Source organism: Petaurus breviceps, unplaced genomic scaffold (assembly GCF_028583685.1).
Source record: "Petaurus breviceps papuanus isolate PSGF00001 unplaced genomic scaffold, PetGlider_PUasm1.0 90603, whole genome shotgun sequence".
Lineage (NCBI taxonomy): Eukaryota > Metazoa > Chordata > Mammalia > Diprotodontia > Petauridae > Petaurus > Petaurus breviceps.
Window position 1 is genome coordinate 4,899,845 of NW_027187284.1, and position 8,569 is coordinate 4,908,413.

Below are 8,569 nucleotides of genomic sequence, written 5' to 3' on the forward strand. Positions count from 1 at the left end.
TAATCTTTCCTTTCCCCTATAAGTAAACTTGAATACTCTAAGTTTATATTGAATTAACTATCCTCCTACTTATTTGAGAAGATGGAGGTCATCCACCATAAATCATATCAGTTTGGGCTATTCTTCTAGTGTCAGAATCATCATCTTTTCTTCTTCTATAAGAAAATATGTATGACAATAAATAGTTTCTCATGTAATAATTGTAGGAGAATATGAAGAGGAACAGGCATTGAAGAACTCACTGCAAGGTCATGAGATCACTTAGGGACACAGGGGATATGGGTTTAGAAGATTTACCACACATCAAGATAACCTATCCATGGTATGGAGAGACATTATCTTGTATAATTCTCTATATTTAAAATATTGGTTTTCACTCTTCTTGTTGTTCAGTCATCTATGACTCTGGCCACATTTGGGGTTTTCTTGGCAAAGATAATAGAGTAGTTTGCCATTTTCCTTTCAAGCTCATTTTCCAGATAAGGAAGCCAAGGCATACATGGTGTAATTGTAATGGAAATTAAATATCTCCTTGTAGTGATTTGTTTATTTTGGGTTGTGTTAAAACCCACAGTTGTGAATCCCACTTGTGAGATGAACTTGTTGATTTGAATAGAGGGGGCTGAACTTGGAAGCACTGGTAACATGGATAGAGAGGCCCAAGGAGAACTTTTGGGAGCAGCGTCATGGTGGAAGACAGAAATAGTGAGAGAGAGAGAGAGAGAGAGAGAGAGAGAGAGAGAGAGAGAGAGAGAGAGAGAGAGAGAGAGAGAGAGAGAGAGGGGGAGAGTTGCGGGGGGGGGGGGAGCGGGGAGAGTTTCTGAGAGAGCAAGAACTGACATCTTAAGCCACCCAGACTGGAAAGGGCCAGTTGGAGCTGGCAAGGACTTTTGAGAACTGCCACTCAGACTGTGAAAACAGAGGAGGCATGACTATGTTGCTGGTATTTTTTCTGTCTGTTTTGATGTTTTGCCAGATTCATCTGCTGATAAAGGACAGTACTTTTGGTGAAGAGGTCCTAGAAACTTGCTGTTGCTTCAGAAGTCTTGAAGGAGGATTTTCTTGTTGTATGTTTACAGAAATCCTGGAGAAGGGTCTTGCTTATATTTTCAGGGGTCCTGAGATGGTTCTGCAGGCAGAGAGTGAAATGATGAGGATGCTGGCAATGTGTATCTTGGCTTTGTTAAGCTTTGTCTTCCCAGGAACTGGGATTGTTGAGAACTTCTGTCAGGTCAAGATGAAGAAAAGACCTCTCTTTGGGTATTAAATGCTGTAATGATATCATAACCTTGTTGAACCTTAGGGATAGATGGCCTTTGTGATCTCCACTGCCCCTTTAAAAGGTGCTTGGTGGTAACAGATGATAATTGTAATTTATTTGTGATCCAGGGGTGGATGACTTTGAATTTTGTGCTTTGTGACTAACCAAATGAATGTACTTTGTTTATGATTGGAAACTAATCTGCACTTGAGAAGAGAGAAACTGATAATCACAAATTTTTAAGCAACTTACCCAAAGTCATAAAATTAGAAGTTTTATAGGCAATATTTTACTAAACAGCCTAATTTCTTCTTGAATAAGTGACTTAGTTCATGGAAAATATTTTTAGTTTTATGTAATATAAATTTTCTTACTTCTCCTTTGTTTCTTTCATATCTTCTTTTTCATATTTGCCTAATAATTTTTCTTTTGTTAGTTACAGTAAATCATTTGATTTTCTTCTACTTTCTTTTAATTATTTAACCTCCTATATTTAAGTCTTGTATTGATTTAGGGATTATTATAGTAGAAGGTGGGAGAAATTGGTCTAAACCTAATTCTTATCTGATGGAGAAGGTCAAAAATTATTGTTTCTATTTATCATAGATTGAGAGCTGCAAGGGAAATTAGATATGATCAAATTTGATTCCTTCATGAGTAATTCTGCCACAAATTAGGTTGTTTTCTTGTTGGTGTTGTTTTGTTGTTTGTTTGCTTGCTTTTTTTGTTTTGTCTAGCTAAGGTTTTCATAGCTTTCATACAACAAAGATAGGATTTGTGCTTTGGTCTCCCAGACCATTGATTATTTTTCTATACACTAAACTACATTGTCTATTGTTTAGAAGAGTGGACAGAATGCCACACCTGGAATTAGAAAAAAATAATCTCATATTTGACTTCAGTCACCTACCAGCTGCATAATTCTGCATAAATCACCTACCTTATCTTTGCCTCAGTTTCCTCATCTACAAAAGGAAGGTAATAATAACATCTACCTAGGAAGGTTGTTCTGAGGATCAAATGGATAATTTTAAAGATATTGTCATTTGCAGGGGTGAGAAACCCTCAGCCTCAGGGCCAAATATAACCCTCTGTTTCCTTAACTGTGGCCCTTTTACTAAATCCAAACTTTACAGAAAAAATCCCCTTAATAAAAAGATATATTCTATAAAACTTGGACTTAGTTTAAAGACCACATCCAAGAATCTAGAAGGCCCCGTGTGGCCTTGAGGTCACAGGTTCCCCACTCCTACATAATACCTGGCACATATTATACAATATATAAATGTTAGGCGGCATTATGAACAATTAGTATATAGTACTTGTATCGATGGCTTTCGAATAAAATACGAGATATGGTAATGCGTCACCGTAGGCCTATTATTTTACCAGTTTTCTCTGCCTCTTTTGTCTATTATTTCCCAAACTCTATACTCTATTATTTACCTGACTATTTTAATTTGCATTGAATGATATGTTCTGTCCATAATGTGGGAGTTACTGATCATGCAATAGTTTTCCTTTGTCAGATCATAGGTGGAATAATTTGTTCACATTTTAGCAATGACAGAGGTGCTAGAGAACATCCAGGATGATCAAAGAAAGGCAACTTCATTATATGAGGAATACCTGACAGAATTGAGGGTATTTAGCCTCTAGAGAGAAGATGATTTGTTAGTAGAAAGGATGCTAATTATCTTTCAGAATTTAAGAGGCTGTCATATGAAAGTTTTATTAGACTTCTTCTCAGTCTCAGTGAGAAGAAATAGGAATACTAGGTAAAATTGCCTAAGGAATCTTTAATAGTTTGATGTAAGGAAAAAAAAATATCAAACACTTAAAGGTAAACAGACATGGGATAATTGGCATTGATTGACAATAAGCTTCCCATTAGAGGAGGTCTTCAATCAAAAGTTGGATGACCAGATTTCCAGGGAGACAAGGTAGTAAAGTAAATAGTAAATTGCTATCACTTTCCCATATTCACCTCCAAACAAGCATAATATACCCCACCCCACCCCCAATAAAACCTGGAGAAGAAAAACCAGTAAAAGGTAAGGTAAAATTATGTTTTAGTCCAAGAAACCTGGAAGATTGTTAAGAAAGACCTGTGGGGGGGGGGGGAGCCAAGATGGCGGAGTAGAAGGCGGAGTAGAAGCATGACCCTCCCGCGGCTCTGGCTTCCACCCGCCCCAATCCATGTAAAAAGGGGACTCTAAACAAACTTTGGAGCTGCAGAACCCACAAAATGACACAGAGAAGCTAACCTCCCGCTGAGAACAGCCCGGCAGGCCAGCAGGAATCGGCCAGCGCAACGCTCTGGGAGCCGAGCCCAGCCCCATGTCGAGGCTTTAGCACCAGGGCGGGCCTGACCAGCCACCAGCCAGAGGGACTCCAGATCAGCAGCAGCTGTGGCCGTTTCCAGATTTATCAATACATAGATGCGAAGGACAAGTTCTAATGAGGAATAATAACAGGCGACGGCGCGGTGGCCTGCGCCGGAAGGTGCGACGGCGGCAGCGTGGCGGGGGCAGGCCGGGAAGGTGCAGTGGCCTGTGCGGGAAGGCGTGGTGGACACAGGCCTGGAAGGGGACTGATCAACTCGGAGGGCAAGTCTTCCCACCAACCACAAGGTCCACTACCAGGCCTATCACCAAAGGGCTGGGACTGGAAAGAGCAAGGTAAGAAGCAAATACAGGGGCCCCTATACTGGACAGCAAACACTCCTGGGGCTACCACTTCATACCCAGAAATCTTTTTTTTTTTGAAGCTCCTTTCAAGGCCTCTAAAGACAAGGATGGCAGAGTGAACCCCACTTGCTCCAAACCCCCCCTCTGACACTGAAAATATAGTAACTCTTGCCCCAGGGCAAAACCCTCTACAGTAAAGGCTTGGGATCCTAGAGGAAGGGTGTGGCTAGGACACTGCCTCAAAATGGGTAGAAAGCAGACCACAAAGACAAAGACTCTAGAGTCCTACTATCCTCAGAGGGAGGAACCAACCTCAGAGGGAGACACTGTGGACTCCACACCCACAGCTGACACTTCAACAGGAAATGGATCCCAAGCACAGAAGGCTCTCCTAGATGAGATCAAAAGGAACTTTGAAAACCGATTGAGAGAGATAGAAGACAAAATGAATAATTCTTTCAAAACGAAAATAGCAGAATTCGAAAAACATTATAATGAGGAAAACATCTCTCTAAAAAGAAAAATGTATGATATGGAAAAGGAGCTTCAAAAATTAACCAAGGAAAATGATTTGCTAAAAACCAGAATTAAACAAATGGAAACAAATAACTCTATGAGGAACCAAGAATTAGCCAAGCAAAACAACAAAAATGAAAAATTAGAAAAAGAGGTAAGATACCTCAAAGAAAAAATACCTGACCTGGAAAACAGATCCAGGGGAGATAATTTGAGAATCATAGGCCTACCAGAACTTTATGATGAAAAAATGAGCCTGGACAACATTCTCCAAGAGCTCGTTAAGGAAAACTGCCCTGAGATACTAGAACCTGAGGGGAAAATAGAAATCGACAGAATCCACCGGACACCTGCTGTAAGAGATCCCAAACTGAAAAATCCTCGAAATGTTGTTGCCAAACTCCAGAACTACCAGATAAAAGAGAAAATACTTCAAGCGGCCAGAAAGAAACAATTCAAATATCGAGGGTCCACAGTGAGGATCGCACAGGATTTGGCAGCCTCCACACTGAAAGATCGGAGGCAGTGGAATACAATTTTCAGGAAGGCAAAACAGCTCGGATTACAACTAAGGATCACATACCCAGCGAGAATGAGCATATTCTTCCAGGCAAAGAGATGGTCATTCAATGATATAACAGAGTTCCAGACCTTCTTGATAAAAAAGCCAGAACTCAATAGAAAATTCAACCTCCAATTACGAGAAGCAACAGTGACATAGAAAGGTAAACAAGGAGAACACACATCATTTTACAGGGAAAGAGGGGAGGGAGAGGAGCTTCACATGAGATCTGTTCCTGTCATTCTTGATGCGAAGAAAAAAGAGCATACCTCATTAAGTATAACAATATCCTACAGGCAGTAGGAGGAGGAAAGGGTTACAAAAAGGGGGTGGGAGTGATTTGCAGGGAGGGAAGTAATAAGGGGGAAAGGGTAGGAAAAGGGAGAGGGGCCAAAAAGGGAACACTGAGGGAGGCAGTGGTCAAAAGGAAAAGTATTAAGGGGGGGAAGGGAGAAGGGAGGGAAAATACGAACATTAATAGGGGCAGGAATAGGATGAGGGGAAAGAAACAGATAACAATCATAAGTGTAAATGTGAATGGAATGAACTCTCCTATAAAATGGAGACAGATAGCAGAATGGATTAAAAATCATAATCCTACAATATGCTGTTTGCAAGAAACACATTTGAAACAGAGGGATATACACAAGGTAAAGGTAAAAGGTTGGAGTAAAATATATCCTGCCTCAGCTAAAGTAAAAAAAGCAGGAGTAGCAATCCTTATCCCAGATAAAGCAAATGCAAAAATTGACCTAATTAAAAGGAAGGAAACTATATCCTGTTAAAAGGCACAATCGAGAATGAAGCAATATCACTACTTAACATATATGCACCAAGTGGTGTAGCATCCAAATTCCTAGAGGTGAAGGTAAAGGAATTAGAGGAAGAAATGGATAGCAAAACTATACTAGTAGGAGACCTTAATCTCCCCCTATCTGAACTTGATAAATCCAACCTCAAAATAAACAAGAAAGAAGTTAAGGAGGTGAACAGGATTTTAGAGAGGATAGGTATGATAGATCTCTGGAGAAAACTAAATGGGGATAAAAAGGAATATACTTTCTTCTCAGAAGTTCATGGCTCATATTCAAAAATTGACCATGTTCTAGGGCATGAAAACCTCACAATTCTATGCAGTAAGGCAGAAATATTAAACGAATCATTCTCAGATCATGATGCAATAAAAATTACATGCAATAAAGGGCCAGGGAAAGACAGACTAAATACTTACTGGAAATTAAACAATTTGATCCTAAAGAATGAATGGGTCAAACAAGAAATTATAGAAACAATCAGTAATTTCATTCAAGAGAATGATAATAATGAGACAACATACCAAAATTTGTGGGATGCATTAAAGGCAGTTCTTAGGGGAAGTTTTACATCCCTGAGTGCATACGTGATTAAATTAGAGAAAAGGGAGCTCAATGAATTGGGCATGCAATTAAAAAAATCTAGAAAAAGAACAAATTCAAAATCCCCAATTAAATACTAAACTAGAAATATTGAAGACTAAAGGAGAGATCAATAAAATCGAAATTAAGAAAACTATTGAAGTAATAAACAAATCCAAGAGCTGGTTTTATGAAAAAACCAACAAAATTGATAGACCCTTAGTCAATATGTTAAAAAAAGAAAGAAGAAAACCAAATTATGAGTATCAAAAATGAAAAGGGTGAATCTACCTCCAATGAAGAGGAAATAAAAACAAAAATTAGGAATTATTTTTCCCAATTGTATGCACATAAATTTGATAATCTGAGGGAAATGGATGAATATTTAGAAACATACAAGTTGCCCAGATTAACTGAAGAGGAAGTAAATTACTTAAATAATCCCATCTCAGAAAAAGAAATTGAACAAGCCATCAGTCACCTCCCTAGGAAAAAATCTCCAGGGCCAGATGGATTCACTAGCGAATTCTGTCAAACATTTAAAGAACAATTGATTCCTATATGTAATGTAATGCCAAAAGAAAGGCAACTTCCCAGGTTCAAAATACCAGCATAGGTGCTCTCTATTTTATTCAGTAACAAACCCAGAACAGAGAAGATCAAAACATGACATCATTCAAAATACAGCATTTACTAAGTGTGATTAAATCATCTCCAAGGCCTACCCCACCCCAGGACTTTCCAATCATTCAATCAATTACAAAGTCTCTGTTCCAAATACTTCTCCACCCCTAGGCTATACCTTAATTAAGTCCACCACAAAGCCCCTCTTCTCAAATGGAGATTAGTTTCCAAACATAAGTAAAATACATTCATTTGCTCAACCATAGAACACAAAAAGGTCAAAAGTTCCCCACCCCTGGATCACAATTGAATCTACCCCAGAGTTACATCAAGTTTAAACACAGCACTTAATACCCAAATGGAGGTCTTTTCTTCATCTTGACAAGAGGCAAGTTCTCAGCAATCTTAGTTCCTAGAGACAAGGCTTAGCAAGGCCATAAGATACATTGCCAGTCCCTTCATGAATTTATCCTCTGTCTGTAGAACAGCCCTAGAACCCCTGAACACATTAGCAAAGCCCTCTCCCAGGATTTCTGTAAACATACAACAAGAAAATCCTTCTTCAGGGCTTCTGAACCAACAGAAAGGCTCCCAGACCCCTGCAACAACAGTACTGTCCCTCACCAGTGGACAGTATTCATTCTGTCTGCAGGACAGTCTCCAGACCCCTGTAACAACAGTACTGTCCCTCACCAGTGGACAGTATTCACTCTCTGTCTGCAGGACAGTCTCAGGCCTTCTTAACCAAATGCCAGGTTCCAGGACTTCTTCAACAGGACAGTCTTTCACCAGTGGACAAATCTGGCAAAAGAACATCAAAACAGACAGACAAAGTACCAGCAAAACAGCCATGTCTCCTCAGTCCTTGGCAGCTCAGGGGGCAGGTCTCAAAAGTCCAGGGCAATTCAAAGTGGCCACCAGCAATCCTCTTAGTCTCTCTCTCTCTCTCCACGAGGTGCTGCTTCCAAAAAAAGATCTTCCGCCTCTCTCCAGTGTCTCTCCAAATCTACGTCACCAGCTCCTCCCACTTCAGGACTTTCTTTTCACATCAACAAGCCCATCCCACAGGTGGGATTAACAAACTCTGGGTTTTAATACAATCAATTTGAAAACCAAGCCAATGCAGGGGAATCTTTAATTGCCATTACTATCACACTATACTCTACAAATTATTTGGGAAAATTAGTGAAGAAGGAGTCCTACCTAATTCTTTTTATGACATAAATATGGTACTGATACCTAAATCAGGAACAGATAAAAGAGAGAAAGAAAATTATACACCAATCTCCCTCATGAATATAGATGCAAAAATTCTAAATAAAATACTAGCCAAAAGACTACAGCAACTTATTTCAAGAATAATACACTTTGATCAGGTAGGATTTATTCCAGGAATGCAAGGATGGTTTAATATTAGGAAAACAATCAGTATAAATGAGCATATCAACAATAAAACTAGCAGAAACCACATGATCGTCTCAATAGATGCAGAAAAGGCTTTTGACAAAATACTACATCCATT

The 8,569-nt window shown here is 39.3% G+C and overlaps 1 long non-coding RNA gene across 1 annotated transcript; it reads right to left on the bottom strand.

Moving 5' to 3' along the window:
- Nucleotides 1–7,021: 7,021 nt before the first annotated feature.
- On the bottom strand, nt 7,022–8,165 carry LOC138142768 (uncharacterized). The gene is made up of 2 exons (XR_011163537.1): nt 7,723–8,165; nt 7,022–7,689 (listed from the first exon to the last, which is right to left on the bottom strand). It is a non-coding gene; the product is annotated as an uncharacterized lncRNA (long non-coding RNA).
- Nucleotides 8,166–8,569: the final 404 nt, after the last annotated feature.